The sequence below is a fragment of the Arachis ipaensis genome, chromosome B01 (genome assembly GCF_000816755.2).
Source record: "Arachis ipaensis cultivar K30076 chromosome B01, Araip1.1, whole genome shotgun sequence".
NCBI classification, from domain to species: domain Eukaryota; kingdom Viridiplantae; phylum Streptophyta; class Magnoliopsida; order Fabales; family Fabaceae; genus Arachis; species Arachis ipaensis.
The window spans coordinates 39,293,727-39,300,969 of NC_029785.2; positions in this window are offsets into that span (position 1 = coordinate 39,293,727).

The following is a 7,243-nucleotide window of genomic DNA, read 5'->3' on the forward strand; positions in this document are numbered from 1 at the left end:
ATTTTTTTTCGAAAACATATGAGAGATTTTTGAAAATATTTTTTTTTTTTCGAAAACATATGAGAGATTTTTGAAAATATTTTTTTTCTTTTTTTTTCGAAAACAGATGAGAAAATTTTAGAAATTATTTTTGAAAAATTTTTGAAAACAAAACGAAAAGAAAATTACCTAATCTGAGCAACAAGATGAGCCGTCAGTTGTCCAACTCAAACAATCCCCGGCAACGGCGCCAAAAACTTGGTGTTGTTGCCGGATCAAACTTGGCACTGATGTTACCGGACCAAAAGCTTGCCGAAAACTCGAACAATCCCCGGCAACGGCGCCAAAAACTTGGTGCTCTGATCTCAATACATAATTGTCACAACTTCGATACAACTAACCAGATGAGCGTCACACATAATCATCACCTTCATCACATTCTTGGGTACGAATGGATATCTTAGAAGCGAAATAAGAAGAATTGAATAGAAAACAGTAGTACTTTGCATTAATCTTTGAGGAACAGCAGAGCTCCACACCTTAATCTATGGAGTGTAGAAACTTTACCGTATGAAAATACATAAGTGAAGGTCCAGGCATGGCCGTGTGGCCAGCCCCCTAAACGAGATCAATAGTCTCCTAAGATGAACAATGGAATAAAACTGAGACCAAAGATGCCTAATACAATAGTAAGAGGTCCTATTTATAATAAACTAGTCACTAGGGTTTACATGAGTGAGTAATTGATGCATAAATCCACTTCCTGGGCCCACTTGGTGTGTGTTTGGGCTGATCCTGAGTGTTGCACGTGCAGAGGCCATTTGTGAAGTTGAACGCCAGTTTCTGTGCCAGTTTGGGCGTTCAACTCTGGTTTTGGATCCTTTTCTGGCGCTGGACGCCAGATTTGGGTAGAAGGCTGACTTTGAACGCCAGTTTACGTCGTCAATTCTTAGCCAAAGTATAAACTATTATATATTTCTGGAAAGCCCTGGATGTCTACTTTCCAACGCAATTGGAAGCGTGCCATTTCGAGTTCTGTAGCTCCAGAAAATCCACTTTGAGTGCAGGGAGGTCAGAATCCAACAGCATCAGCAGTCCTTCTTCAACCTCTGAATTTGATTTCTGCTCAAGTCCCTCAATTTCAGCCAGAAAATACCTGAAATCACAGAAAAACACACAAACTCATATTAAAGTCCAGAAATGTGAATTTAACATAAAAACTAAGGAAAACATCCCTAAAAGTAACTAGATCCTACTAAAAACATACTAAAAACAATGCCAAAAAGCGTATAAATTATCCGCTCATCAGTGGGTCACGCGATCGCATGGCCTGATTTGTGCTATTGGTGCGAGTGCAGCCGTGCGTTCGCGTGACTCTCTGTTTTAAATGCATTTTGCCAAAGATCTAGGTGACGCGTGCGCGTGGGTGACGCGATCGCGCGGTTGGCCATATTTTGAAAATGACGCGGCCGCGTGGGTCACGCGGTCATGTGATAGGGCTGGTGCTTCCAGCATAATTCCAGCCCCACTCCAACATAACTTGCTGCCATACACCTCTTTTACGTCGGTTTTTAGAGGCACGCCTTCGCGTGGGTGACGCGGACGCGTGTGGAGGCTATTTTTCAGAATGACGCGGCCGCGTCAGCGACGCGGTCGCGTGGGCATGTTTGTGCCTAAGGCACGCCTCCAGCCACGCTTTCGCGTGACTTTCTGTTCAATTTTCTTTTCTTCCTAATGCACCTAAGACGCGGACGCGTCAGCGACGCTTACGCGTTGCGTGTGTTTTTTTTTATATGCAGATGCAAATGCAAATCTAAGCTATATGCAGAGATTATGAGAAGAGTCATTAACAAAAATTAAATAGAATAAAGTAAAATAAAATAAAACTAAAACTGAAACGAAACAATCATACTATGGTGGGTTGTCTCCCACCTAGCACTTTGCTTTTACGTCCTTAAGTTAGACGCTCTTTAGGCTCATTTTGCTTCTGTTGGTGGGTCTTCCAAGAGGAAAACCTCTAGTTCTTTGTGATCCTTAATCTTTTCTCCATGATAAAGCTTTAGGCGATGTCCATTGACCTTTAAGAATTTGAAGCTAGAAGGATGACGCAGGTGGAAAACACCGTATGGCTCTGCCTTTTCTACTCTGTAGGGACCTTCCCATCTTGATCTTAGTTTGCTTGGCATAAGCCTCAGTCGGGAGTTATAAAGAAGAACTAACTCCCCTGGTCTGAATTCTCTCCTTTTTATGTGCTTGTCATGGACAGCCTTCATCTTTTCTTTGTATCTCCTGGATTTGTCATATGCTTCTAGGCGAAGGTTCTCCAGTTCTGCTAGTTGCAGCTTTCTTTCAGCACCAGCTTCCTCAAAATTCATGTTGCACTCCCTTACAGCCCAGAAAGCCTTTTGCTCCACCTCCACTGGAAGGTGACAAGCCTTTCCGTATACCAAGCGGAAGGTGCTCATTCCAATGGGTATCTTGTACGCTGTTCTATATGCCCAGAGTGTATCTTGTAGCCTGGCACTCCAGTCTTTCCTATGAGGTTTTACTATCTTCTCCAGAATATGCTTAATTTCTCTGTTAGAGACTTCTGCTTGCCTATTGGTCTGGGGATGGTAAGCTGTTGCTACTTTGTGAACTATCCCATGCTTCTTCAGTAATCCTGTTAGTCTCCTGTTACAAAAGTGAGTGCCTTGATCGCTCACGATTGCTCGTGGTGATCCAAAGCAACAAATAGTTTTTAACAAAGGAAACAACAGTGTTAGCATCATCAGTACGGGTAGGAATTGCTTCCACCCATTTAGAAACATAATCTACAGCTAACAGTATATAAAAGTAACCATTAGAATTTGGAAATGGACCCATGAAGTCAATGGCCCAAACATAAAAAATTTCACAGAAAAGCATAATCTGTTGAGGCATCTCATCCCTCTTGGATATATTACCAAACCTTTGGCAAGGGGAACAAGATTTACAAAATTTATCAGCGTCTTTAAAAAGAGTAGGCCACCAGAATCCACAGTCTAGAATTTTTCTAGCTGTTCTTTGAGGGCCAAAATGTCCTCCACTCTCAGATGAGTGGCAGGCCTCTAAAATGGACTGAAATTCTGATTGAGACACACACCGTCTAATTACCTGGTCAGCACCACACCTCCATAAATATGGGTCATCCCATATATAATATTTGGACTCGCTTTTCAGCTTGTCTCTTTGATGCTTAGTGAAATTTGGAGGAAAAGTGTGGCTAACTAGATAATTAGCTACATGTGCATACCAAGGGACTACTTCAGATATTGCATGTAAGCTATCGAATGGGAAAGTATCATTTATAGGAGTGGAGTCATCCTTAATGTGCTCAAGGCGACTCAAGTGGTCTGCCACTAAATTTTGATTACCACTCCTATCCTTAATTTCTAAATTAAATTCTTGCAGCAGCAGTATCCAACGTATTATCCTTGGTTTGGACTCCTTTTTAGCTAATAAATATTTTAGAGCTACATGGTCTGAGTACACTACTACCTTAGTACCAAGTAAATAGGCTCGAAATTTATCCAGAGCAAAAACAATAGCAAGAAGCTCTTTTTCAGTAGTGGTGTAATTAGATTGAGCAGCATCTAAAGTCTTAGATGCATAAGCAATTACAAAAGGATCCTTACCTTCGCACTGAGCCAGCGCCGCTCCCACTGCATGGTTGGAAGCATCACATATAATTTCAAATGGCTGGCTCCAGTCTGGTCCTCTCACAATTGGAGCTTGAGTCAGTGTGATCTTCAGCTTATCAAACGCTTGCATACAGTCCTCACTAAACTCGAACTCAATATCTTTCTACAGCAATCTGGATAAAGGCAATGCCACCTTACTGAAGTCCTTAATGAATCTTCTGTAAAAACCTGCATGGCCAAGGAACGAACGGACTTCCCTCACGGAGGAGGGGTAAGGTAAACTAGAAATGACATCTATCTTTGCTGGATCTATAGAAATGCCAGTATTAGATACAACATGTCCTAGTACAATTCCTTGTTTTACCATAAAGTGACATTTCTCAAAATTCAACACAAGGTTTGTACTAACACACCTGTCTAATACTCTAGATAAACTATCCAAGCAAAGGCTAAATGAATCACCATATACGCTAAAATCATCTATAAAAACTTCCATATAATTCTCAATAAGATCTGAAAAGATACTCATCATGCATCTTTGGAAAGTAGCAGGTGCATTACACAAGCCAAAAGGCATTCTTTTATAAGCATACGTTCCAAAGGGACATGTAAAAGTAGTCTTCTCCTGATCTTCAGGAGCTATATGAATTTGAAAGTAGCCTGTATAGCCATCTAAAAAGCAATAATGGGATTTACCTGACAGGCGATCAAGCATTTTATCAATGAATGGCAAGGGGTAATGATCCTTGCGAGTGGCTTGGTTGAGACGCCTATAGTTAATGCAAACTCTCCATGAATTCTGCACTCTAGTTGTCAGGAGCTCTCTATGCTCATTCTTTATTGTTGTGACTCTAGACTTCTTGGGCACCACTTGTACTGGACTGACCCATTCACTGTCTAAGATGGGGTAAATGATATCTGCTTCAAGTAGCTTGGTCACTTCTTTCTTGAAAACTTCTAAGATGGTGGGATTCAATCTTCTTTGAGGCTGACGGACAGGCTTTGCTTCCTCTTCTAAGAATATTTTGTGCTCACAAACTTGAGGACTGATGCTTACTATATCCGCCAAGCTCCATCCAATTGCTTTCTTATGTTTTCTCAGCACACTAAGTAGCTGTTCTTCTTGTTGAGAAGTGAGTTCCCTTGCAATGATAACTGGGAATTTCTAATTATCCTCAAGGTAAGCATACTTGAGGTGTGGAGGAAGGGGCTTCAATTCTGATTTAGGCTCTTGGTTAGGCTTTGGATCATTCGAGGCTAGTGATAATGGCAAAGGGTCTTCATTATGTTCAGAGGGTGTCCCCACACTTGGACCTTGCTCCATGTGCTTCTCTTCTATTTCTTCTTGGTGAACTTCAGCTACAGTTTTATCAATAATGTCACACTAGAAGATAGAATGATCTTCCGGAAGGTGCTTCATAGCTTTATTTAAACTGAATTTCACTGTTCTACCATCTATCTCAAAGGAGTAAGTTCATGAGAATGCATCCAGCTTGAACTTCGAAGTCTTCAGGAATGTTCTTCCAAGCAGGATTGATGATGGTCTTCCTGAGTCATTAGGGGGCATTTCCAGGATATAGAAGTCAATGGAAAATGTGAGCCCCTTAATGCTTACTAATACATCTTCAGCAATTCCAACTACTGTAATAATGCTTTTATCTGCTAACACAAAACGAGCTACCGACCTTTTTAAGGAAGGGAGCCTCTAAGTATCATATATAGACAATGGAATTATACTAACACACACTCCTAAATCACACATGCAGTCAGAAAATATTACACCTCCTATGGTACAGTTAACCATACATGGACCTGGATCACTACATTTTTTAGGTATACCTCCCATTAAAGCAGATATAGAACTACCTAAAAGAATAGTCTCTAATTCATTAATTTTATCTTTATGAATGCATAAATCCTTTAGAAACTTTGCGTATTTAGGTACCTGCTGAATGACATCAAAAAGGGGAATAGTTACCTCAACTTTTTTGAATATTTCTACCATTTTGGGGTCAAGTTCCATCTGCTTTCTGGGCTTCCTTGCGAGTTGTGGAAATGGGATAGGGGTGGCGTCTTGTACAGCTTCAGCTTCCCTTGGTTCTTCGTTCCTTGGTTGAACTGCTTCTTCTCTAGCTATGTTCTGTACCTTATCTTCTTCTTCAGCATCTTCCATTTCAGCATCTTCTACTTCTATCACGTCCTCAGCTGGGGCGTATACTATTGAGCTTGGCTCCTCATGGTTTCTCTCTGGCAGTGTGGTTCCGGACCTCAAGGTGATGGCATTGATGCCACCCTTGGGGTTAGGTAAGGGTTGAGAGGAAATTCCACTGGAGCTTAAGGGTTGGTTAGTGGAATTAGGTAATGAATCTATCCTGGAGGCGAGAGCCTGTAAAGTGGCATTCAGACTATTTAAAGTAGAGTTTAGTTGTGTCTGTATATCTTGCTATCCTTGTGCAAGAGAACGAAGCATCTCGTCATTTGATGAGGAATTAGGATAGGTGATCTGAGGAACTTGTTGTTGGTTATGCTGGGGTCCATGGGACTGTCTTAGGTGAGGTGCTCTGTAAAGTTGATTCTGATTCTGCTGTCTGTTGGTGTTGTTCCACCACTGATTTCCATTGTTATCTCTGCCTCCTCTGTTATAGTTGTCCCTCCAACTTTGGTTGGAGTTGTCTTGCCATCCTTGGTTATAGTTTCCACCTTGGTTGTAGTTTCCGCCTTGTTGATTGTATCCTTGATTTGGGCGGTCATAGAAGTTATGAGTGGCTGCCACAGTGTTGTCTTCCTGTTGGAGTTGTGGACATTCATCAGTATAATGACTATAATCAACACAGATCTCGCATACTCTTTGTAGAACCAACTGTTGGCTTTGTTGTGGTGGGGGATGCTGAGCTTTATGTGCTTGTTGTTGGTTTAACTGCATCTGTTTCAGTAGGTTGGTCATTTCACATATACTCTGGGTAAGAGCAGTAGTCTCAATGCTAGAGGAAACCTCTGCAACAGCTCTTGAGTGGCTGCGCTTGTGCCTGTGATTCCTAGTGGACTCAGCTAAGTCGCTGATCAGTTGCCATGCTTTATCTGTGGTCCTGTACTTTTTCATAGAACCATTACTAGCACCATCCAGTGTAGTCTTATCCTGGGGGTTCATGCCTTGAGTGAAGTAGTTGATCAATACTAGTCTATCAATCATGTGATGGGGGCTGGTGCACGAAATTGTGATCTCCAGGCTCGAACAAATCCTGGTAATGGCTCCAAATCTTGGTGCTCTGATCTTAATTCATAGTTGTCACAACTTCGATACAACTAACCAGCAAGTGCACTGGGTCGTCCAAGTAATACCTTACGTGAGTAAGGGTCGAATCCCACGGAGATTGTTGGTATGAAGCAAGCTATTGGTGTTTCCATAAGGTTCACCCTAAATAAGTCACCTCTGCTATTGCAGGGTTCTCAGGATCATAAGCTTCTTCTTCATAAGAAGCCTCTTTTGTACTGTTGGATGCAGCTTGCATTCCATGCAGACTCTGAGAGATCATATTGACTTGCTGAGTCAATATTTTATTCTGAGCCAATATGGCATTCAGAGTATCAACTTCAAGAACTCC